Genomic DNA, 27,640 nt, shown 5'->3' with positions numbered 1-27,640 from the left:
AGCAACTGTCCAGAAAGGGTAAAACACAGTTACAGTTGATGAAACACCAGGAACAGCATGGGTTTACTAAATCAACAACAATGGTGAAGCGGCAAAGGATAGTGCGAGGATTCCAAGAAGACGATTGAGGTTCGTTTACCGGCTGTGTAACAGTAAGAGACCCAAGAAAGAATACACCGTCACACTGTTGTAACGACATCCTGTAACAAGGATGGATTTCTTATTTTTGAAAAAAATGTTAAACTGAATGAACTATGACGGTCTATTGTAATAGATGTCTCCTCTATAAAGAGGAGACATCTACATTAGAAAGAGGGGGGGGGAGAAAAAAGCAAGTTGTAAGGGAAATTTTGAAAAACAAAAGCAAGTCTGAATCTTCATTGTAACTGGACATTTTGGCAGATGAATAAAAGGTTGTTCTGAGCATTTAATTCAGCATCTGTGTTCTAGGGAATCTTGTGAGAGGGACAGGGCCCACCTTCTTCATAAGATTCACCCATTTATTTTCTGTTAGTGTGTGAGTGTGTTTGAATTCTGTAGCATTACCTCTGATAATTTCCTTTTGTTAATACTCTGTTTTTTTAGTTGCTTGATATTATAAAAGAGTATTTCACCGGTGATTAGGAATTGCAGTGTGTATTAGCAACTTGATTACAGGGGCAGGTGCTGAACATCCTTACCCTGAGGATAGGGTCCTGATCCTCTGCTAACAGAGCAGCCATTATTTTTCTTTGCAGATTTGTATTCTTATTTAACTGCTTTCATTTCATCTCTGCAATATATTTTAACTGCTATAACATAGAGTAAGGAGTTTGACAGAAAATAGAATTGTGTATACTACAGCTTTTAATGCTTTTAAAGTTAAGTAAATACAGTATGAGGTCACCTTTGAAATAAAAGGACTTTCCCGGGTTGAAAAATTAATGTGGTACTCGACTGTTTAATCAATAAACAATTCGAGTAGCCAACATTTTGGCACCGTTGCCAGGGAAGGTGACTAGAGATTTTAAAAGCATTAATGATTTCCTTTTAAGAATAACAGGTGCATGAGAGGACGCAGGAAACCTAATTTCACAGGCGGCAAAGGTGGGGGAGGAAGAAAGACCTTCATTGACGAAATTATTTCAAAGGCTGAGACATCACAGAGGACAAGTTCCCGGAGACCTCAAATCCAGTATTCCTCACAAACAGATCGACAAACGGAGGAAGTACTAGGACCTGAAAGGAAGCTGGAAGCACCAGAGCACACTGAGGAACCGATAGAAGAACTTGAAGAGATAGAAGATACTGAAGATAGAGCAAGCGATTCAGGAAAAAGACCAATGGAAGATAACAGAGCGGAAGGAAGGGGGAAAAACTCACTCTCTACCCTGGAGTTCCCTATTGGGGAGCTCCTGAGAGGGGTAACCCCTATGAAGAACATTCCACTTTCATCATTACCAAACTTTCATGGGTTATCCTCTGAAGACCCAGATGAATTCCTCTTTGAATTTGATATACTATGTAGGAGTTATGATTATGTGAGCCCTAATTAGAAACTAAAACTGTTTCCAACAACACTGAAAGGGAATGCGTTAAGGTGGTTTATGAGCTTAGGAGCTCAGGCAATCACTACCTCGGATTAGATGAAAGAAAGTTTTCTGGCCAAATACCAGGATTACCGCCAAACAAGAGAGAGGAAGGAAGAGCTGTTTAAAATGGTTCAGAAGGAGGACGAGAATTTGGAGGACTTTGTGGAAATACTGCAGTATAATCTGCAGTGGTCTGACCACCCTACCATGAGTAAAGATATTCTGAAAACAATATTGTTGAAAGGGGTACGAGATGACTGCTTGGACATGTTGAATATGCTGGGAAAAGGGGACATTTCAAAGGAACCATTTGATGAAATTATCAACCTCTGTATGAGATGTTCAAGAGGAGCAGTAAGCAGACCAAAAAGCAGGGACAACGTATATTCAAGAGTCCATAAGTCGGCAAGTGGAGGAGCAACAAGGGCTGAAATAGGTAATTTGTTGGAAGAATTTAAAATTGAAATGTTAAGCTCTTTTGCTTCACAAATTGATGCTCTGCAGGTAAAAAAGAAGCAGGCAGAAGAAGAAGCTGCCCTAGCTATGTTTTGTTCTAAATGCAGAGAAAAACACCCACTCAAGGAATGCCCACTAGATAAGGTACCAGTCTGCACGATCTGTGAAAAGGACCATGAGACCCAGCAATGCCCCTCTCTGCCGGGAATAAAAGCAGCACTGCAGTCAACTGAAGAAGAGGCTGAAGCAGTGTACCTGATGACACAGAGGAGGCAATGGCCACAAAGACAAGGTATGAATTCTAACACAACATTTAGTCATTGGAATAATCATTCTCCTTTTCAAACAAATTACCCACCCATGAACCAAATGCAGTACCCACCCTTTAATCCGATGAATTTTCTACCCATGCAGCAACCAAGTCTTCCTTTTGCTGATCCTACCATGTGGAATCCTTGGGCTCCCCAGCAATCGTATTTTAATCAATGGAATCCGAACTGGGCAGCCCAGTAGATGTCATTTCCTCAGCATCAACAATCTCTTTCCTTACCATCCAATACTCCTCCGAATAACCAAGCAATTAGACCACAGCTGCCTGTGCAACCTAACCCCAACCCAAATAACAATAAAGCTCTGCAAGTAATTGATGTTCAAAATCAGCCTGTCTCCCCTATGCAATGTAACGATATCCATCTTCGTTCTGGGAGAATTGTTGAACCCATCATTGATGACATTACTGACTCTGATAAAGAGGAAGTTGGAAAAGAAAAACCAGCTAACAATAATGCTGAAACAGTTGAATCAGCATCTAACAACACTGCTCAAACAACAGATCCGCCATTCCCTGAACGTCTGGCTCTCACCAAAACGCTTGAGCAACTTGCTTTTAACCTTTTAGGTGAATTGCAGAATTTATATGTCAAAATTCCATTGTTGCAAGCACTAAGAGATGTTCCCATTTATGCTAGGACTGTTAGAGATATCTGTATAAAAAACCCTGGGAGAAAAGCTAAGGACCCCCTCACAGTTCATGTGATGGGAGAACTGATTGCTTTGATGACAGAAAAAGATCCTCCTATGAAATATGGTGACCCTGGTCACCCTACAGTAAAAGTTCACTTTGGAAAAACCTTTGTCTCTAAAGTTCTAGTAGATTTGGGTGCTGCAATAAAAATTATGACGCTTGAAACAACACAATTGTTGCAGTTAAAAAACTTTATTAGGGAAACTCCAACCATTTTAGAGTTGGCTGATCGCTCTACAATTAAACCTGAAGGAGTCATTGAAGACCTGATAATTTCTGTAGAATCTTGGAATTACCCAGCTGATTTTGTGGTGTTACAAACTAAAACAAAGTTGGGGGGTCATCCATTGATTCTAGGAAGACCTTGGCTAGCTACAGCAGATGCTTTCATCAGCTGTAGATCAGGATCAATGACCATCTCTAATGGGCAGGAAACTAAACAACTTACCCTCTATCCTCATGCTACACCCATGATTAATAATGAAAACTCTGTATGGGTAGATTATGAGGATGAAGAAACCCAACCTATCTTGACTATCGGACAAGCTTTAACTTTCAAAGATTCTACCGAAGATGAATTAATCAGTAGCTTCATTTCTGAACCTTCTTCGGTCAGCCCAGAAATGCATAATCACTTCACTGCAATCTTGGAATCTGAATCTCAGCAGAACCTGAAAACTGAAAATTTATCTCAGACAATAGCAGGCAGCTCCTCCAAAAGTACAACAATATAAATTGAGCCTGGAAAAACATTAAATATAAATGCTAACTTAACTGATAATGAAAAACAGCAGTTAATAAAGTTACTCCAGGAGAATAAAGAAGAATTTGCATGGGATTATACAGACATGAAGGGGATTTCTCCTGAGCTATGCACCCACCGCATTTATATTAAAGAAGGATCCCGCCCAGTCTGTCAACCCCAGCGACGGATGAATCCCAATTTAAGGGAAATTGTGAAGGAATAAATTCAAAAACTATTGAATGCAGGATTTATATATCCTATATCTGATAGTGAGTGGGTTTCCCCACTTGTAATTGTACCCAAGAAAAATGGCAAATGGAGAGTATGTGTGGATTACAGAGATCTAAATAAAGCCACCTAGAAATACCATTTCCCTTTACCATTCATTGATCAGGTATTAGATAATTTGGTAGGTAAGAAATTATTTTCATTTTTGGACGGATTTAGTGGATACAATCAGATTAAGATTGCACCCCAAGGCTAGGACAAGACCACGTTTACTGGCCCATGAGGGACCTTTACTTACAGGGTTTTTCCATTTGGGCTATGTAATGCTCCAGCAACATTTCAAAGAGCAGTGATAGGGATTTTTTCTGATATGCTAAATGATTCCTTAGAAATATTTATGGATGACTTTACTCCTTATGGAGTGACTTTTGAGGATGCACTGTAGAACCTTGAAAAAGTACTTAAGCGATGTATAGAAGCACACCTTCCCTTAAGCATTGAAAAATGTCATATGATGATGAATCAAGGTATTGTATTGGGTCACTTCATCTCATTCCTAGGAATTCAAGTCAATCGAGCCAAAATACAGGTAATTCAGACCCTCCCTATCCCCAAAACACAGACTTATGTAAGAAGCTTTTTAGGACATGCTGGATATTATAGAAGATTTATCAAGAATTTTTCCAAAATAGCTTCTCCTTTATTTGTGTTATTAACAAAAAATGATGAATTCAAGTGGACTGATGATTGTGAAAAAGAATTTAATGAACTTAAACATCAGTTGTCTGCAGCTCCCATTTTGAGAGGACTTGATTGGGCACTACCCTTTCATATATCCTCTGATGCCTCAGATATTGCAATTGGAGTTGTCTTGGGCCAAGAAGAAAATAGTCTTCCCTATGCTATTTATTTTATCAGTTAGAATATGACACCAGCTGAACTGAATTATATAGTCACTGAGAAGGAATTCATAGAAGTCATTTATGCTATCAATACGTTTCAACATTATATTACTGGCTACATTAATTTTGTTAAATATCTAATGAATAAATCAGTTACAAATGCTCGAGTTACCATATGGTTATTATTATTACAAGAATTTGACATCACAATTGTAGATAGGCCAGGAAAAGAGAATGTAGTTGCTGATTTCCTTTCTCGATTAAAAACTGATGAAAATATTCCAGTAGATGATTCTTTTCCTAATGAATATTTATTTGCAGTATCTTCTCACTCACCTTGGTATGCAGACATTGCCAACTATTTAGTTGCAGGAAAATTACCATCGCACCTATCACACAGGGAAAAAGAAAGATCATTCAGCAAAGTGCTAGGTACAGCTGGATAAGCAGGTGTCTTTTCCACACAGGACTCGATCAGGAAATCTGGAGATGCATTGGTGAAGATGAAATTTATGATGTGTTAAAAGCTTGTCACAATGGCCCTTGTGGAGGGCATTTCGCAGATAAAAGAACAACACACAAGGTACTCAGAATGGGTTATTATTGGCCCTCACTCTTCAAAGATGCAAAGAAATATGTGAAGGCCTGTGATAGCTGTCAAAGAATGGGCCAGCCTAATCACAGGGATGAAATGCCACTCAAACCCCAGGTAATTCTCGAACCTTTTGAGAGATGGGCATTAGATTTTATAGGTCCCATTAATCCCCCATCCAATCAAAGAGTGTACATACTAGTGTGCACAGATTATATGACTAAGTGGATAGAAGCTAAGGCACTCCTTAAAGCTAATGAAGAATCAGTACTAACATTTTTATTTGAAGAGATCTTTGTTAGGTTTGGATTGCCTAGAGAACTAGTCACGGATGGAGGACCTCCTTTCAACTCTCATGGCTTCAAGGATACACTTCAGAAATATCATATTAAGCACAAAATGACTACACCTTATCACCCCCAGGCAAATGGGCAGGTAGAAAGCACCAATAAAGTCATAGAAGCCATCTTGACAAAAACAATAAAGGAGAATAGAAGGGACTGGTTTCAAAGGTTTCTTGAGGCACTATGGGCCTATAGAACTACTTGGAGGAATACTACGGGCTTTTCACCCTATGAATTAGTTTTTGGAAAAAATGTTGTTTTCCCTGTAGAGTTTGAAATCAAAACTTTAAGAACTGTTTTAGCTGTTAACCTTGAATTGACTGATGCACAGACAGCCAGGTTGCAGCAGCTTCAGGAATTGGACGAAAAGAGATTGGATGCCATCCATCAAACAACCATGATACAGCAACAAAGAAGTAGGTGGCATGACAGAACCATCAAGCAAAAGCAGTTCCAGAAAGGTAAGTGGGCTCTACTCTATGACTCCCGTTTTGAGAATTTCCAAGGTAAGTTAAGAACAAGGTGGTTAGGGCCTTATGAAGTAGATGTTGTTTTTCCAAATGGGACAGTCAGACTTTTAACGATTGATGATAGAAGAACACCACTACTAGTGAATGGGTATCGACTCTGTTTGTATCAGCGGCCTGTTTCTAAAGAAGATTTTAAAGCTACTTGCATGACAGACATACACTATGCTTTCCTGCGGGAACTTGCTGTCCCTCAAGGCACTTAAATTTCTGTTCATTTATTTATTTTTTTAGATTAGATATTCTTTTCAACTAATAATCCCTGCCAAGGGTTGCCATGTTACAATTCATTATTTTGCAGATCTTTGTTTTGGAGAATGGCTGATAACAAAAAAACTTCAAAAGAATGACTTTGCAGACTTGGGAACGTTTTTGGACCATAAATCAGTCTTTCATCATTTTTTGTTGTTGCAACACCAACTTCCCGTTGCTGCAACACCATTTCCTGTTGTTGCAACACCACTTCCCGTTGCTGCAACACCATTTCCCGTTGTTGCAACACCATTTCCCGTTGCTACAACAGCAACTCCCATTGCTGCAACACCATTTTCTGTTGCTGCAACACCAACTCCCGTTGCTGCAACACAATTTCTTGTTGCTGCAACACCACTTCCCGTTGCTGCAACACCATTTCTCGTTGTTGCAACACCATTTCCTGTTGCTGCAACACCAACTCCCGTTGTTGCAACACCATTTCCGGTTGTTGCAACCCACTCCCCGTTGCTGCAACACCAACTCCCGTTGCTGCAACACCAACTCCCGTTGCTGCAACACCAACTCCCGTTGCTACAACACCACTTCCCGATGTCGTAATGCCTTTTTCAGTACTTTTCTCATTTATACTAAAAAAGCACCAATTTATCCATTTCATTTCCCAAGAAATGAATTATTATTTGCATAAAACATACCATTTCCTACCAAAAGAACCAGCCATACACTATGTTGATTACAATCCTCCACTATTACTTCCTGTCAGTAATAAAAACCGCCGGTATTCTCATACTTTTAGACCCGCTTTAATCATTATTAATCCAGCAGAAGACAAGATAAGACTTTTCAACGCAGCAACTAAAAAGGTAAAATATAAAGGTACGCATGATTATGCATGGATATTAAATGATAGTTAATGTGGAGACGTTGATAACACTACTGAATAATTGTACTTCCAAACATATCACTTGGTCGTATCTTTTGGGGGGGATTACCGAAGCACTGTCATAATTGTATAGCATGTCAACTGTTGCCGCCCTTAACTCTCTCGGTAATATGTAAAAGTCACCTCATCGTGTCATGTTACCATTTGCAACAGTTTACTCTGGACTGAACTCAAAAACTCGGCTCTGTACTGAGAATTCTCACTGAAACAGCAGCTATGGGAGGAAATCTCATCACATACGAACCTGGCACAACAACACTTCTTGAGCTCTATCCCGAGGCCTACCAAATCTCCCTGCAAGCGGGATGGCTAGATTATTTTAGGAGACTCCCAGATTTCGATGCACAACACGTCCTTGAGTTTGCATGCAATTTAACAGAGGGGTTTTCCGTCATTTAGCGAGTACAAATTCTAGTCACAGAGGAATTCATAGCCGAAGTTATCGGGCTACCATCTAATGGAACGCGCTGGTTCGGTAGGAAGCATCTGATCCTCAACGCGCAGCAGAATTTTCTTCAACCAGGCGAGTAGGTGGAACCCAAGGGCAGAGGCGTAGCACTTCAATCACTGCCTCAACGATGGCCAAAAGTTGCTGAGTTTGTAAAGCAATACCTGACGTGCGAAGGCCAGTACCAAGTAATTTACCAGCACGATTTCGTCTTGTTGAATCACTTGAGGCATGGTCAGTTGATAAATATGCCATACTATCTATTGGGATGTCTTAAAAATATGTCACGTTACACTGTCAACGCAAAGCATCCGCTCCATTCCTTGAAACACCACCGTTTAGCTCAATTATTGATAAATACAAGCCTTGCCTTAAATAACCCCGCTCCCCTCATTAATCCCCACCAAGAGGAAGAAATCCCTCAGCGAGAGCACGAAATTCCTCACCAGGAAGAGGAAATTCCTCACCAAGTTGAGGACATACCTCAGCAGGATGAAGAAATTCCTCAGCAAATAAAGGATACTTCAGAGCAAATACCCCAAGAAATTACCCAACAAACTGAAAAACCTCCCCCACAAGTTGCTGAAAATGTACAATCAGCAGTAGAAACACCCATGCAAATGACCCCATCCCCCAATAAAACCGACCCATCCACTCCCATACTTAGTATTTCTACCGACAACTCTGATGATAACATCCCTATTACCCTTCTCAAACGAAAGAAGCAGCAGAAAAATGAAACCCCACCGAAAAGAAGAAGAACTAGGGCTTCGGTCAAGACAGCTGCCATTTCCGCCACTACCCCTATTTTAAAGGAAGCTAGCCGAAAAAGAAAAATATCCGAATTCCCTGCTTCTCTACCAAAGCGAAGGACTCGGTCGTCTGAAACAGCTAAATCCCCTAGCCCCACTCTCCCCATCTCTCCACCCATCATGTTAAGAGCCCGTACTTCCACCAACCCTGAATACTCCCCTTCCTCACCCTCTGGGGCTGAGATGCAGAGTGTTGACAGTTTCGTGACATTATCTTTTGAGGCAGCTGTCACACAAGAACCAGCTGCCGACACCCAAGGTAATATTGGCCAAGTGGCTGCGATAGAAACAACCACTACCCCACCAGGTGACACACAAGAACCACCTGTTGGGGGTATAAATGATCAAATGAGTGTTGAAACACAACCTCTGCCTCCACTAGAACCTGCAGTTCCACAAGCTCAGCCTACCATATTTGCCCTGCAGGAAGAAATTGAATTTCTGAAATCCCAAATTCAGGATTATCAGGAGGAAATAATAAGGGTCAAAGAAGCTTATCAAAATGAACACAACCTGCACATTTTAGCATGGGTAGCATCTGCAGCGAAGAAGAGTAAAGAGAGTGAATATATGTGCACTAAGTGTGGTGAGCTCTACACTCAAGCAGGATATAAGATAATTGCAGTACCAGTGACTGGAGTCATTCCAGAACCTTCTGCTGTTGTACTTAAAATGGAAGAACCTGCTGTTACACAAGAACCAGCAGGCCCTTCAAAAATTGCAGAAGCAAAAACAGAACCACCACAACCCTCTACTGTTATAGAGCAACCTGTTGCAACACAAGAACCAGCACGCTCTCCAAAAACTGTACAGGAGGAAACAAAGCAACCTGCTGTAACACAAGAACTAGCAAGTTCTCCAAAAATTGTACAGGAGGAAACAGAGCAACCTGCTGCAACACAAGAACCAGTAGGCTCTCCAACAACTGTACAGGAGGAAACAAAGCAACCTGTTGTAACACAAGAACTAGCAAGTTCTCCAAAAACTGTACAGGAGGAAACAAAGCAACCCGCTGCAACACAAGAACCAGCAGGCTCTCCAAAAACTATACAGGTGGAAATAGAGCAACCTGTTGTAACACAAGAACCAACAGGTTCTCCAAAAAGTGCAAAGAAAGAAGTAGAAGAACTTGCTGTAACACAAGAACCAGCAGGCTCCCCAAAAATTACAGAACAAGAAAGAGAAGAACTTGTTGTTATGCAGGAATCAGCAGCAAATGACCAAGAAGGCACAAAATCACCCCAACCTACCCAAATTGCTATGGAACAAGAAGAAGAAGAATTTGCTGTTACACAGGAATCAACAGGAAATGGAGAAGAAGACATAGAACCACCCCGGCCTACTCAAATTATCACAGAACAGAAAATTCTTGTTGATGCCTATGCACAAACTGAATCTCCCTCTGTCAGCGATGCATGCATAGAGACTGCTAGTTTTCAGGAATTAAAAGGAATATGGTGGAAAGAATATGAGCTATCACAAGGGAAAGCATTCCAACATCAAAAGGGAATCTGGTTCAGTTATGCATATAAGAATTGGGAAGCACTTGGGCAGTCTAGAGCTCAGTACAAAGAAATTAAGGAACTAAAAGCTAGATTGTCCCAGATTTTTTATTTGGTTCAAAGAATACTTGCTACAAGAAAACCTTCCTTCAACTATGCAACATTTTTGAGGGAACGACTAACATTCTTACAAATAAAGGCAGTTAGAGATGGTAGACCTTATCAGGTGATTACATCAGAACAATTTATTGAAACCTTTGCAGAAGCACCCAAGAATGATCAGAATTTGTTGTGTGAGCTTTATCTCCACAACGAAGCTATGTCTAAAGACAGAAAAATGAATATACTCCCTCTTGTTGGCGACATACAACTCAAAGCTTTCATTTCCTTTCTAGCCAACCAACTCACTTGGCAAAATGCTTTCATCTCAGCACAACACAATGAACAGAACTGCCTCCTTTGGATTAGGGATGAACCTCAAAATGCAGCTACTTTCATTGCACATCACCAAAGAATTTTAACAGAACCTAGAATGACTGATCACATTAGGCAACTACAAGCAGAGGTCTTGCGAGATTGCCAACACTATGTGAAAACAAAGGCACCTTTGGCTATTAAATCCAACAACCTATTCTGGGAATACTGTCCCAAGGAAAGACAGGAGTATCATCCATACAATCCCTCCAATCTACAGGCAGCAATTTCAAGGGTACCTTACTATGTTAGATGTATGGAACAATGTGCTGAAAAATGGATTGGCTACAGATTTAAATTTCCCCTCTTATGGTTATCTGGTCAGCAATACAAGAGTCAGTTTAGATCATCCAAAAAGGAAGAGGTGGCAGCATGGAGGCAACTAGAGAGTGTCTGTGGGTTCAGAAACAGGTTTGATAACACTTTCCATAGCTACTGTATCAGTAATTTACACTCTTCATCCCAGTACTCCGACTCAGATTCAGTGTTGGAATTATGATACATATGTTGTACTTGATGGCAACCCACTCATCTCAGATAATAAATTATAGTGTAGAGAAAAGTCCACGCACTTTTATGCAGAGAAAAGTTTATTTCATGTAGAGAAACGTTCACGCACTTTTATGCAGAGAAAAGTTTATTTCATGTAGAGAAAAAGTTCACGCAATTTCATGCAAAGAAAAGCATGCATATGTTGAAGAACTTACCTTTGGTCCATGGTAGTTAGTCCTTGGTATTTGAACCTATGAGGAAAAGCGCGTATATGTTGGAGAACTTACCTTTGGTCCATGGTAGTTAGTCCTTGGTATTTGAACCTATGAGGAAAAGCACGTATATGTTGGAGAACTTACCTTTGGTCCATGGTAGTTAGTCCTTGGTATTTGAACCTATGGTTTTGGACCATGGTACGCACTTTCATGCAAGGAAAATCGCGTATATGTTGGAGAACTTACCTTTGGTCCATGGTAGTTAGTCCTTGGTATTTGAACCTATGGTTTTGGACCATGGTACCTCGTCAAAAGTGTTGATCTCACGCAATTTCATGGTTGGTTCATGGTATTAGTCCGACAGTTTTTGATCCTATGGTTTTGGCCCGTGGTATTGCATCCAAAAGTGTTGATCTCACGTACTTTCATGGTTGGTTCATGGTATTAGTCCAACAGTTTTTTGATCCTATGGTTTTGGCCCGTGGTATTGTGAAAGGCCTAAGACTATAAAAGAGGAAGGAGATCATTTGGCAAAGCATATTTTGAATTATCGAATATCTGATAAAGTGCTAGATCTGGAATATTGTGACTGGGTTTTGGTGCAGATTTGGATCTGAATGAAGAAGGAACCTGAGCGTAAGGAGAAGGATAAGTTCTATTGATGGGTCAAAAACTTAAGGCTAGAATAGTGGTATCTCTATATGATTTTGATCTGTGATATGTGGCATACGCTTGATCTATAAATCTAATAATCTAGGTCTGAATTATTGATGCATGTTTTATTTTACACATGTTATGATCTGGGTATGTCTGATGTAACAACTGCAAAGTTATAAGGAAATATTTGTAGATCTGTATGCAGGTTGGCTTTGGTGAAATCAGAGATTGATGATGCAAGTGTAGTTGATGGGTTTTTGATGTTCTTGGATCCAGTTTGAAAATTTATGAAAAGTGGTCCTTGAAAGAAAAGAAGTAGGGGGTTGTAGCTCCCTTCCAGGAGAGACTGGAAAATGAGAGAGAGTTGTAGCTCTCTACAGGTTGCAGCCTGCGTATTGGTAAAGAACTGCACCAGTACAAAACCATTGTAAAAGGAGTTTCTAATTTGAAAGAAGATAGAGACATATTGCAGTAGGTGGTTTTCACCCACATTGGGTTTCCACCTTACATCTTGTGTTCTTTGGTGTGACTATCTGTTTTCTTTGTTCATGCTCATTATTTTATGGTACTGACATGCAAAAATAATTCAAAGAATAAATAAGGAAGATTTATTAAAAGAACTTGATAATATTGATTCACCCCCCCCTCTCAGTATTATTTCCAACAATTGGTATCAGAGCCAGGTTCTTTAGAGAAACTTGATCGCTTGAAGGAAGATCATTCATCATGAGCAACTACGAGAGGAAAGCATCAATCAGGCCACCAATTTTGATGGGACAAACTTCAATTATTGGAAGGTAAGAGTTACTGCCTATCTTCAATCTCTTGGTACAGAAGTTTGGGATATCATAGATACAGGCTACACTTTTCCTTCAGCTACTCCTACAGATACGACCGAAAAAAAGAAATATGAAACAAATGCTAAAGCAGTCAATACTCTGCTGGGATGCTTATCTCAAACAGAATTCATGAAGGTTATGCAATATAAATTCGCAAAAGAAATATGGGACAAGATTGTCTCGAGCTACGAAGGAGATGAATAGGTAAAGCGTGCTAAACTTCAAACCCTCAGGATTTAGTATGAGAATCTCAGAATGTATAATGATGAAAGTGTGGCTAACTATTTCCTTCAGGTAGATGAGATTGTTAATTGCATGAAAAACTTGGGTGAAGAAATAAAAGAGGCTATTGTGGTTGAAAAAGTTCTAAGATCATTGTCCCCCAAGTTTGAATCTAAAGTGTAAGAAAAGGAAAATTTACGAATTCTTACTGTCTCAGCTACACGGAATTCTAACTGCTTATGAAATGAGAAAGGGAGGTCCATCAGACAGAAGAGAAGCTGCTTTCAAGGCTTGAGGAAAAGGAGACTATTATGAAGCAAGTCACGTGCCAGAAGAAGAAGAAGAAGAATCAAATTTTGTCAGAAATCTTCAAAGGGGAACTGGAAGGTTCAGAGGTAAGTTAGCTTTTAAATGCTTTGCTTGTGGAAGAGTAGGTCATTATGCTGCAAAATGTCCTGATAAGGATAAAATAAAGGAACCTGCTATATGGAACAAGAAACAGATTGCAAATAAGAAAAGCTACTACACTCATGAAGATAGTGATGGTCTATCAAATAGTGACGAAGATGAACGAGGTAATGACTATAAACTCTTAATGGCATTTGAAGATGATGATTACATGGATGTTATAGATGTGGATAGCTTTTGTGAAGAAATTTCTAGACTTAAGACATGTATAGAAGAAAAGAATAGGATCATTGATTCTCTACAACTTCAAATTGATGAAAAAGAAAAATATCTTGAAAAGTTAGAAGGCGAAATTGTTGGTCTTAGAAAAGAGATTGAGAAAACAAAGGCTATTAATCTTAAGTTTGTCAAAGGATTTGAAACTCTGGATGAGATCATCAATGTACAACGCTCTCCTCTAAACAAGACAGGTCTGGGCTATAATGGAGAAACTTCTCAAGCATCCACCTCAAAGAGTTATCTTGATGCAGCAAGAAGGAATGAGCAAAAGCACAATGGAGATCACCAAGTAAAGCAGGGACCAATTACAAACAAAGACTATCAGGCAAATCAGGGGCAATCTGTCTTAAGGATGAACAAAAGCTACAACCAGCCATAGGTAAAATCCTCTCAATTTGCTTCAAGAATGAATGACAATAGAAATTACAATCGTTTTGTCGGAAGATTTGATAACCGCAGAAATTTCTTCAATGGACAATGCTTTTCTTGCCATAACTTTGGTCACAAAGCAGCTCAATGTGTTGCATATAAAATGATCATGACTAGAGAAGCTCAAAAACAAAGAAGTATGACCGGGATTACAAAAAGGACCTATAACAACTTTTCGGTTCTTGAAAATGAAGTTGAATGTTCTATTTGCAATAACTTTGGTCATGAAGATTCTGAATGCAGGAGCAGGTTTCAGCAGACAAAGGAACAAGCCTCAAGAACCAAAACATGGAGAATAAAGGAACCACAAACAGAAAGATGTGGGATAGCATTTTATGCAGAGGGACAGGAAAATCTATGGTACATTGACAGCGGATGTTCGAAGCATATGATAGGTGATAAAGAAAAACTTGAATCATATTCTGCTCTAGAAAAAGGAAAGAAAGTTTCTTTTGGAAATGATACTCCTGCAACTATAAAAGGAAAAGGCACTGCTAAGATAAAAGAAAAGGTCAAAGCTGGAAATGTTTTGTATGTTGATGGATTGAAACATAATCTTCTAAGTGTCAGCCAGATGTGTGATCAAAGAACCGAGGTGATATTCAGATCAAATGGATGTCTTGTTCGTGATCTTGATACAGGTAAAACAGTGATCAAAGGTAAAAGAACTCCAAATAATCTATACATATTTGAAGAAGGACAACAACAATGCTATCTGAGCAAGGATGATGAGCACTTGTTATGGCACCGGAGGTTGGGGCATCTAAGCTTTTCACAAATAAGGAAATCATGCAAATATCAAGCAGTTCGTGGTCTTCCAGATATCAAAGTTCCAGACAACACCATATGCAAATCATGTCAGTTTGGAAAGCAAACCAAAACTACCTTTCCGGAAAAGGAAGGATCCACTAGCATGCCTCTTGAGCTAGTACATACAGATACATGTGGTCCATTCAGGAAAAGGACACCTTGAGGAGAAGAATACTTGATATTATTCATTGACGATTTCTCTAGGTTTGTCTGGTTAGGACTTATGAAGCACAAAGATGAAGCATTCGAAAAATTCAAATCCTTTAAAGCCTTGGTTGAAAATGAATCAGGATACAAAATTAAGTGTCTTAGATCCAATAGAGGTGGGGAGTTTACCTCAAATGAATTTTTCGATTTCTGTGAAGAACATGGGATAAGAAGAGAATTCTCTACAGCTAGAACTCCTCAGCAAAATGGAGTGGTGGAAAGAATGAACAGAACTGTCCAACAAATGGCTCGTGCTATGCTTGATGAATCTGGAACTCCCGCAACTTTCTGGGGTGAAGCAACACATGTTGCGGTTATTATTCTCAACAAAACAAATGTCCGAGTGAACAGCACTCAAACCCCTCATGAGATCTGGTATAGTGAGACTCCTTCAGTAAAGCACTTCAAAATCTTTGGGAGCAAATGCTATATTAAAAATACTGATGAGCAACTTGGCAAAATTGAACCTAGAGAAGATGAAGGCATCCTTCTTGGTTATTCTCCACACAACAAAGCATACAAGTGCTATAATAAAAGACTTGGAAGAATTGTTGACAGCATTGATGTAGTGGTTGATGAGAAGGGATACATTCCTAGGCAAGTAAATCATGAAGATATCAAAGAAGATGAAGGCCATCCTCAAAGACAGAATGATGAAGAAGAAGAACCTCAAGAAGAACCTCAAGAAGAACCAGAGGAGCAGATAAGGATAGAAGAGAAGACTCCATCCAGATATGTTTAGAAGAATCATCCAGAATCTCAGATTTTGGGATATAATCAGGTGTACAAACAAGAAGAACAATTGCAGAAGCTTCAAGCTATTTGGCATTACTCTCTTCCACTGAATCACAAAATGTGAAAGAGGCATGCAAAGATGAATGTTGGGTCAAAGCAATGGATGAAGAACTTGAGCAGATCGAAAATAACAACACTTGGGAGCTGGTTCCTAGACCAAAGGATAAGAATGTTATAGGAACAAAATGGGTCTTCAAAAATAAATTGAATGAAAATGGAGAAGTAATTAGAAACAAGGCCAGACTTGTTTGTAAAGGGTATGCGTAGCAAGAAGGAATAGATTTTGAAGAAAATTTTGCTCCTGTTGCAAGACTTGAGGCCATCCGAATGTTCCTTGCTCTCTCAAGCTTTCAAAACTTCAAAGTATTTCAAATGGACGTGAAATCAGCCTTTTTGAATGGAGACTTGGAAGAAGAAGTATACATTGAGCAGCCAGATGGTTTCATTCTTGGAAATAATCCAAATCTTGTATGCAGATTGAAAAAGGCTCTCTATGGCCTCAAACAAGCTCCAAGGGCTTGGTACTATCGTTTGGACAAATATCTTCATCAACAAGGTTTTTCAAAAGGATCAGCAGACAACAATCTTTATATAAAAGTTGAAAATGACAAATTGCTGATACTTGATGTGTATGTAGATGACATTATCTTTGGCAACAATGAAGAAGCTATGAGTCAAAGCTTTGCCTTGGTGATGCAGAAAGAATTCGAAATGTCCTTGCTGGGAGAACTGACATATTTTCTTGGTTTGCAAATCCAACAAAATGAAGGAGGGATCTTCTTGTCTCAAACCAAGTATCTCAAGCAGATTTTGAAGAAATATGGTATGGAAGAAGCAAAACCAGTATGTACACCCATGGTCACAGGATGTAACCTCAGTGCAAATGATGAATCGGCAGCAGTGCATCAACCAACTTACAGATCTATGATTTGAAGTCTACTTTATTTGACAGGTACCCGACCAGACATCATGCATGCAGTGGGAATAGTTGGAAGATTTCATGCAAATCCAAAGGAAACTCATGTTTAGGCAGTAAAGAGAATCTTCAAATATATTCAAGGGACTCAAAACTATGGCTTATGGTATCCTAGAGATACAGATCTCACACTTCATGCTTATACAGATGCAGATTGGGCCGGAAGCGTGGATGACAGGAAAAGCACAAGTGGTGGTGCATTCTTTATGGGTTCCATATTAGTATCTTAGTTCAGCAAGAAACAGAGTTCGATTGCCTTGTCTACAGCTGAAGCAGAATATGTTGTTGCTGCATCTTGCTGCACTCAACTCCTTTGGATGATGCAGACCTTGCAGGATTTTCAAATCACTTGTACACCACCCATCTCCATCTTATGTGATAATACAAGTGCAATCAGCATTTCAAAGAACCCAGTCATGCATTCAAAAACCAAGCACATACCAATCAAGTATCACTTTCTCCAGGAACAAGTGCTTGAACAAAAGGTCAAGTTGGAGTATGTTCCTTCTAAGGAACAGGTTGCTGATATACTCACCAAACCATTGCCTAGGGAGACCTTTGAATACCTCAGGCAGAATCTAGGGGTTGTTGATGCATCATCTTGTTGTTGAATCTCTTCTGATTGTTGGTTGTACGCAAGGTTCATCTGAAGTATATGCGTACATGTGCTGGGTTGCGGATTGGTCAAAGATCGAATGGCACAGGTTCAAGGGGAGCATATCATGCATTGTTGGCATTATGGAGGAAGTACAGAAGGAGATCATGGATGCTGGTCTGAATATTGCTGCAATACGTCTCTATCTCTTTCATGGTCATGGATTATGGTTCTTCTTTGCAGATCTGGTTTATAGTCAGGGGGAGCATGTTCTTAGGGGGAGCATAACCCTTTGCCCTTGATGTCAAAGGGGGAGAGTGATTGGTTGTTGTTGCCATCAAGTCCAAAGGGGGAGATTGTTGGCATTATGATACATATGTTGTACTTGATGGCAACCCACTCATCTCAGATAATAAATTATAGTGTAGAGAAAAGTTCACACACTTTTATGCAGAGAAAAGTTTATTTCATGTAGAGAAAAGTTCACACACTTTTATGCAGAGAAAAGTTTATTTCATGTAGAGAAAAAGTTCACGCAATTTCATGCAAATAAAAGCACATATATGTTGGAGAACTTACCTTTGGTCCATGGTAGTTAGTCCTTGGTATTTGAACCTATGAGGAAAAGCGCATATATGTTGGAGCACTTACCTTTGGTCCATGGTAGTTAGTCCTTGGTATTTGAACCTATGAGGAAAAGCGCATATATGTTGGAGAACTTACCTTTGGTCCATGGTAGTTAGTCCTTGGTATTTGAACCTATGGTTTTGGACCATGGTATGCACTTTCATGCAAGGAAAAGCGTGTATATGTTGGAGAACTTACCTTTGGTCCATGGTAGTTGGTCCTTGGTATTTGAACCTATGGTTTTGGACCATGGTACCTCATCAAAAGTGTTGATCTCACGCAATTTCATGGTTGGTTCATGGTATTAGTCCGACAGTTTTTGATCCTATGGTTTTGGCCCGTGGTATTGCATCCAAAAGTGTTGATCTCACGTACTTTCATGGTTGGTTCATGGTATTAGTCCAATAGTTTTTTGATCCTATGGTTTTGGCCCGTGGTATTGTGAAAGGCCTAAGACTATAAAAGAGAAAGGAGATCATTTGGCAAAGCATCTTCTGAATTATCGAATATCTGATAAAGTGCTAGATCTGGAATATTATGATTGGGTTTTGGTGCAGATCTGGATCTGAATGAAGAAGGAACCTGAGCGTAAGGAGAAGGATAAGTTCTGTTGATGGGTCAAAAACTTAAGGCTGGAATAGTGGTATCTCTATATGATTTTGATCTGTGATATGTGGCATACGCTTGATCTATAAATCTAATAATCTGGGTTTGAATTATTGATGCATGTTTTATTTTACACATGTTATGATCTGGGTATGTCTGATGTAACAATTGCAAAGTTATAAGGAAATATTTGCAGATCTGTATGCGGGTTGGCTTTGGTGAAATCAGAGATTGATGATGCAAGTGTAGTTGATGGGTTTTTGATGTTCTTGGATCCAGTTTGAAAATTTATGAAAAGTGGTCCTTGAAAGAAAAGAAGTAGGGGGTTGTAGCTCCCTTCTAGGAGAGACTGGAAAACGAGAGAGAGTTGTAGCTCTCTGCAGGTTGCAACCTGCGTACTGGTAAAGGATTGCATCAATACAAAACCATTGTAAAAGGAGTTTCTAATTTGAAAGAAGATAGAGACATATTGCAGCAGGTGGTTTTCACCCACATTGGGTTTCCACCTTACATCTTGTGTTCTTTGGTGTGACTATCTGTTTTCTTTGTTCATGCTCATTATTTTATGGTACTGACATGCAAAAATAATTCAAAGAATAAATAAGGAAGATTTATTAAAAGAACTTGATAATATTGATTCACCCCCCCTCTCAGTATTATTTCCAACATTCAGAGTAAGCATTGCATGAGGACATGCAACCATTTCAGTTGGGGGGGATGTTAGGACTCCAAATTGACCACTTTTGACCTTGTATTTTTGCTATAATACTACCCTCTTCAGTCCATAAGTTGAAAGCCTTCATTATATAATGACCTAATCATTCCAAGGTATGAAGTAACTCTCCTCATTACTATATGTTTAATCATTCATTACATATTCATGTTATCTTTATAATTAATCTTTGGAGAAGTTAACCAAGTTGCTAAGTAACCGTTGAACTATCTAAAGTCTGCAGAAATTATAGTTCGTAGTTGCTGCAACACCAGAAACAGCAACTACGCAGTTGCTACAACACCAGCAACAACAACTATCTAAAGCAGGGAAAATGTTATTTTGCAACAACTGGAACACTGGAAATGGCAAGCGGAAACAGCAACTATCAGAAGATCGGCAGAGCTCCATGCTGACACAGCACGATCAGCAACTGTCCAGAAAGGGTAAAACAAAGTTACAGTTGCTAAAACACCAGGAACAACATGGGTTTACTAAATCAGCAACAATGGTGAAGCGGCAAAGGATAGTACGAGGATTCAAAGAAGAAGGTTGAGGTTCTTTTACCGGCTATGTAACAGTAAGAGACCCAAGAAAGAATACACCGTCACACTGTTGTAAAGGCATCCTGTAACAAGGATGGATTTCTTATTTTTGACAAAAAGGTTAAACTGAATGAACTATGACGGTCTATTGTAATAGATGTCTCCTCTATAAAGAGGAGACATCTACATTAGAAAAGGGGGGGAAAGAAGAAAACAAGTTGTAAGGGAAATTTTGAAAAACAAAAGCAAGTTTGAATCTTCATTGTAACTGGACATTTTGGCAGATGAATAAAAGGTTGTTCTGAGCATTTAATTCAACATCTGTGTTCTAGGGAATCTTGTGAGAGGGACAGGGCCCACCTTCTTCACAAGATTCACCCATTTATTTTCTGTTAGTGTGTGAGTGTGTTTGAATTCTGTAGCATTACCTCTGATAATTTCCTTTTGCTAATACTCTGTTTTGTTAGTTGCTTGATATTGTAAAAGAGTATTTCACCGGTGATTAGGAATTTCAGTGTGTATTGGAAACTTGGTTACAGGGGCAGGTGCTGAACATCCTTACCCTGAGGATAGGGTCCTGATCCTCTGCTAACAGAGCAGCCATTATTTTTCTTTGCAGATTTGTATTCTTAGTTAACTACTTTCATTTCATCTCTGCAATATATTTTAACTGCTATAACGTAGAGTAAGGAGTTTGATAGAAAATAGAATTGTGTATAATACAGCTTTTAATGCTTTTAAAGTTAAGTACATACAGTACGAGGCCACCTTTGAAGTAAAAGGACTTTCCCGGGTTGACAAATTAATGTGGTACTCGACTGTTTAATCAATAAACAATTCGAGTAGCCAACAAGGGTAACCAACTCTATTTGGGGTAAATTTACACTAAAATCCCCAAAAATAATATTTTAAGTGTTTATATTTTAAGTAGCTCATAATCCCACCTAAAAGATAGTTCTGTCAACTATAAACCATAGCAATTAACCTTTTTTTAGCTCAAGTGTAGGTAAAAAGCCCTCCAAGGGAGATGTTATCATCTAGTGTATATTTCAATCAACAAGGTTAAAAATATGATTCACGTAATACTCCTCACTCAAAGGAATCTCTTCATCATCAAGGTCCTCACTCAAAGGCATCTCTTCATCATCAAGGTCCTCACTCAAAGTCATCTCTTTATCGACAAGGTGTTCAATGGTCAAGAAAGCCCTTTTCAAAAATATATCTCCAACAAACAATAACACTTAACCTTTTTTCACCGCAATTGTAAGTAAAAAGGCCTCCAAGGGAGATGTTATTGTCTAGTGTATACTTCAATCAACAAGGTGAAAAATATGATTCACATCAATACTCCTCACTCAAAGGCATCTTTTCATCATCAATGTCCTCACTCAATGTCATCTCCTCATCAACAAGGTGTCCAATGGTCAAGAGAAGCCCTTTCCATAAAGATATCTCCAACAAACAAGCCATCACTATAGGCATCATAATGGTGATGTCATAAGGTTAACATGGTATCATCATCAAGAAATATGAGCCATCCCTTCTAAAGAGATTTCAGGTCACCATCATCCATAAACTAGTGCAAAACAAGGAAAACATCCATAAGAAGGTTCAATACCAACTCAAGGGCATCCTATGGTCATTAGGGTAGATCATTTTTCTTGGAAATTTCTTAGCCTCTTGGGGAAGTTTTTTAGGCTCTAGAGTGATTAGAGAAGGTCATCATCAATGATGGATCAACCCCAAGGTCAACACTCTTCTCTGAGTGTTTATCATACTTTCTAGAATGCCCTAAAGTGGTCATCAAGTGGGGTTGGGCATCATCTCTAAAGTGCTAGAGAAGTATCAATCAATTGCAAGGGATAACTGCTATACCGAGAAGACAACATTTGAAACATGTCTTGAAAATCAAGTGAGGTCATCATCATATGTAAGGAAACCATACAAGTATCATAGTGGACCATATTTAAACCAAAACAAGAGTACTTCACACAAATATCATCTTCAAATGTATTTGTCACTTAGGGTTTGTAAACAATTTACCATGCTTAGGTATGAGAGGGTTATCCATGGATCCCATTAGGTACTTCTATCCTTAAGGGGAGGAACAACTCCTAGGCTGACCTATTAATCCATAAGTGCATGTGAATAATGGTGGGTGTTTACTTCATGGAGGATGCCACCATCTATGTATGAGCTATGAAATACCATCATTGTTGAGCATTATAATGTGTAAAGGAAGCAATATTGGGATTTGAGTTACCCATTTACTTGCCCTAACTTTCCCACCTCTATTGTGAATCTTTTTCGTTGATGATTTAATGTTTATTTCATTCCTAGAAGGTTGATTTATGCATTTATTAACTTTTAATTTGAAGAAATTTATCATTCATCATGGTTGGGATACCAAATTTCATTTGATTTTGTTAGTGAGGGATGTTGAGGTAGAGGTAGGTGGAGCTCAAGTTAGGTTTTTTTTTCACACTTTCTTTAATCCAAGCCAATATTTTGCAGGTTTATATTTATTATGGCCCCATACTTACGAATGATGAATCAAGGGAACCATTACTAGTGAAAGTTAACATTCAACCAAAAGATTGGGACATGAAAGTAGGGGAAGATGGAAAATGATAAGTATGGAAAACCATGGGCATGAAACATCAATTAGTGCCTCCCATCAAAAATGGAGATAAAGGCCTCAAGGAATGTCACAATAGGGTGTGAGGATAGCCACTAAGGTGAAGCATGGGAACAATAATATAATTGAAAGTTGTGAATGATCTAATTCTACTTGTGATTCATGCTAATATGTTTTGATTAAAAACATAGTTAGTGTACCTCATGAATAAATTCATTTGATAATTAAACTATATGTGGTAGATCACATAGGGATGTTAGCTGGTAAGCTAAACATAAAGGGAGAATAATTTTCTCCTAGGGGTCACCCACTTAAGTGGGTAGAAATTCCCAATCCTTGAAGCCAAGACTCTAGGATAGGAAAGTGAAACACATATAGTGAAAAGGGGAAAAATGGCTAGATGAAATAAGTCTTCATCTCATCTAAAACAAAGAAACATAGTGGAAAAAGAACACATGAAGGAATAAATCCTTGGATGTTAAATCACATAGGGATGTTAGTTGGTAAGCTAAATATAAAGGGAGAATATATTTCTCCTAGGGGTCACCCACTTAAGTGGGTAAAAATTCCTAATCCTTGAAGCCAAGACTCTAGGATAAGAAATTGAAACACATATAGTGAAAAGGGGAAAATGGCTAAATGAAATAAGTCTTCATCTCATCTAAAACAAAGAAACATATTGGAAAAAGAACACATGAAAGCATAAAGGGAGAATAATTTTCTCCTAGGGGTCACCCACTTAAGTGGGTAAAAATTCCCAATCCTTGAAGCCAAGACTCTAGGATAGGAAATTGAAACACATATAGTGAAAAGGGGAAAAATGGCTAGATGAAATAAGTCTTCATCTCATCTAAAACAAAGAAACATAGTGGAAAAAGAACACATGAAGGAATAAATCCTTGGATGTTAGATCACATAGGGATGTTAGTTGGTAAGCTAAACATAAAGGGAGAATAATTTTCTCCTAGGGGTCACCCACTTAAGTGGGTAAAAATTCCCAATCCTTGAAGCCAAGACTCTAGGATAGGAAATTGAAACACATATAGTGAAAAGGGGAAAATGGCTAAATGAAATAAGTCTTCATCTCATCTAAAACAAAGAAACATAATGGAAAAAGAACACATGAAAGAATAAATCCTTGGATAAGAAAATATACAGTAAAACAACTAACTTCCAATATTTTCTTTCATTCATATAGAGAAAATAATAATATTTTAACGTTAGTAATAATAATTTATAAATTTTTAAAAAATGTTTTATATAATTTATTGTAACATGATTATTAAAAAATATCATATCTATTATATTTATCTTCTTTTCTTTCCCTTTTTAGTTTCCTTCACTAGCACATTGTTGTTAACAGGTACCTCTACGCGACCTTCAATTTGGATGAACCTTATGATCATCACATTGGTAGTGTGGGACCAGATGAGGAAAGGGTTCGAGTGAGATTGGGAAGGTACTTACATGAATGAGTTTATTTATTTATTTATTTCTTCTCACTTACAATTGGATGTGATATAAAAATGTTGAGCTTATCATCTTTTGTCTACAGGCCAGGAAGCTCCACAAGTGTTTGCTTTCCAAGCGATCTCTTGAGTCCGGGATTTGGACCAACTGATGAAGTAGAGATTCGCATTTCCACTAACAAGAGAAACCTTTTTCGTGAGCTTATGACTTCCTTCATACCGTTAGGGACCGGAGGACCACATTGTCAAATCATTGAAATATGTGAGATGCACATTATTTTTAAGCAGCCTGGATTTCCCTTGACAATTTTCGACGCAAGGTTTTCAGAAACCGAAGGTGTATCTCCTTTAACTATTGGTGTGGTTGATGGGTTTGAGTTTCACCATCGTCCTATAATTCTATGTAAAACACAGAGATTTATAACTTTCATAGAAAGCATAGACAACTTGGGAAGGTTTGATCTTTGTGAAAAAACATCAAGGAAGTTTGATCATAATGACGCACGGATTTGGTGTGGTGATTCTTCGGAAACTGCAGAAATGAACAATGTATACATTACATGTGATGAAGATATTATGATTTCAGCCTGTCCAGATCCTGAAATTGAAGATTATGAAGGTAAGCATGGGCTCTTCCAATAACTCATACCCATTTTTCCATTAACATTATCAGTCCTTTGTTCACTAAAAATTATTCACTAAATATATTTGCTTGCAGAAGTACATAACAACATCATCAACATCAGTAGTATTGATACTGTAAAGTGCTTGGAGAGAATATCTTGGGTTAGTCCTTCCATGGTTATACAGCCTGAAATGAGTAAAGAAGAACTTAATGGAATAGTTGCATTAACGTATGATGAAATTACTCATCATATTTTTGTTGGAAATGTCCGAGGAAATGTATTTGTGTTGAGTAATGGCGAAGATTGATAGGCATTATATTGAAAATGCAATTTTATTTATTATGTATTTTTCCTTTCTTTAGAATGAATATATTCTCAAAGTTACATTATGGGGTTTCAGTTTTTAAGGGAGGATAGTAGGTAGAAATAATCCATTTTTTTTAATTGGCAATGACCATTCGTAATGTATTTGTATTATTAACTATTGCTATATTGAAAATACAATTCTGTTTTTATATATATATATATATATATATATATATTTTAAATATGGACAAATTATTAATTTTAATGATGTTTTAATGGCTTAACTTCTTGCCAATCAAGAATGAGTTTTTTATATGGTTACTTCTTTAAAATACATAAGATTATTATTTTAGAACGGTAGTAAGGTTTAACAAATCTTGTTTCATTAAGAAAACATTAAAAAAATAGTAATTTTTAGGACTAATGAAATATTTAATTATGATAAAATAGATAACATACTTTAAAAAAAAATCTAGAGTAAATATAAGCCTTCAAAACATTAGTTAACAAGAAATAATCACAATCCTAATTTAGGTCTAGCTATTAAATCCACGTGGATAGTCATGATAGTCTTCTCATATTATCTTCTTTGTGTTAGATTAAAAGTTGATGGAAACTAAGAAATATGGTTACATGGGCTAACAAATCTAGAACCGTGATAATAGAGACATTCAATTCCAAGTAATTCATTTTAAGGATAGAGGTCTCTTACTCTATAATCTGGGGCATTTATATAATCCAATAATCCAATGCATTTGTCAAGATACAAGTCACCTCTTTTGCATTTTCCCTAAATTGTGTGCTCAACTTCTCAATGGTGTGAAGATAGAAATAATATAAGCTGAAATAACCCAAATATACTATGAAAAACACAAAAATAGAATGAAACTATAACTACACCAATAAATAATAATGAAACATATGGGAAGGAATACCAAGCTAGAATAATGTTGACTTATCTCTAAGTGATGTGTAACCAATGCTTATTTGAAAAAATCCTATAGAAAGATATCATAATTGTAATTTATAGATGTAGATTTATAGATGTAGATAAAACTGTAAGAGCTAAAAACCCAACAAAATTATAGTAAGAAAAAAAGAAACTCTAATATGCATGAACCCTAAGCCAAAATTAGTGTTAAGAAAGACTTATAAGTTGGACAATATAAGATGTCTTATCAAGATTGAATTTTTAGTTACCCATTTTTTGTTTTAGGTATTTCTTAGGTTGCTTGAAAGAAAAATAAAGAATTCTTAGGTTAGTAGGATTCTTCACATTTGAGTGAAAAATGCATGGGAAAACCATGAAAATGTTGTTAAATTGTTAAAAGTTGGTCACCTATATCCCAATTGTAGTGATATTTTAAAATCATAGGAACTTAGTATACCGGACTTGCAGGTGGTTGGTTATGCTCTTGGTGTTATAGTGGCAGCTATGAGGTTTTATCCTTGGTCTCCCGTTATGCTCTTGGTGTTATAGTGGCAGCTATGAGGTTTTATCCTTGGTCTTCAAAAAGTTGTTAAATTGTTAAGGGTTTCACCTATATCCCAATTGTTAGTGATGTTTTTGTCTAACAAAACTAAACATTTTGATTATTTTCTTTCATGTGATGCTTTAGGAAGGTGAAATTATCTCCTAGAGGAGGGAAGGATAAAGTCCTACTTCCCTAAATGGATACATAAGTACACAATATGAATGGGATTTATAACAATGCATTAATGCATTCATCCCTCACCTACTACATAATTATTACTTCAAAATGTAACTACCCAACACTTTCCATGCTATCTACTAGAGCATTACGTTCTTGCTTTATATGATCGAAAGAGATTTCCCAACAAAACTAGATGTATGGGAATTTTGTTTTTCTATTCTCACTACTCAAGGAGAAGGTGACACTATATTTCATATCAAACAATGAATAATTAATGATTTTTGTAAAGTTTGGTGTTCTCATGCTTATTTGGTTGATGTCTTGGTAACCTTTTATTGCATTAAATTTTTTATTCCTGGCATTCTTAAGGTCATATGCATAATCTACCTCCTTATTTTGTTGAGATCAACGATGATCACTAAACCAAGTGCAAACAACATTACAATGTTTATATTCACTTAAAAAAAAATACATTTTGAATTAAAAATAAAACATAATCGTATTATTGTGTAAACTTGTTATTTTCTAACTAGACTTAGTAAAACAATAAAATGATAAGGAATATCAAATAATTTCACTATCAAATTTTTAGACATCAATTTTTATTATAAATTTCACCTATTGAATCTGTTGGATTGTGGTCTTAAGATAGCTAGAGTTTCTTTTTCTAAAGATGAACTAGGTTCAAATTCTAATAGGCTTACTCCAATGCTTCCATGGTGGAAAAGTGGTTGTAACTTTTGTTACTGCA

This window comes from Pinus tabuliformis, chromosome 2_1 (assembly GCF_031772625.1).
Source record: "Pinus tabuliformis cultivar Carrire ecotype Pingquan chromosome 2_1, CPIR1, whole genome shotgun sequence".
Taxonomy (NCBI): Eukaryota; Viridiplantae; Streptophyta; class Pinopsida; order Pinales; family Pinaceae; genus Pinus; species Pinus tabuliformis.
Note: the sequence above shows the minus strand (reverse complement) of the source record.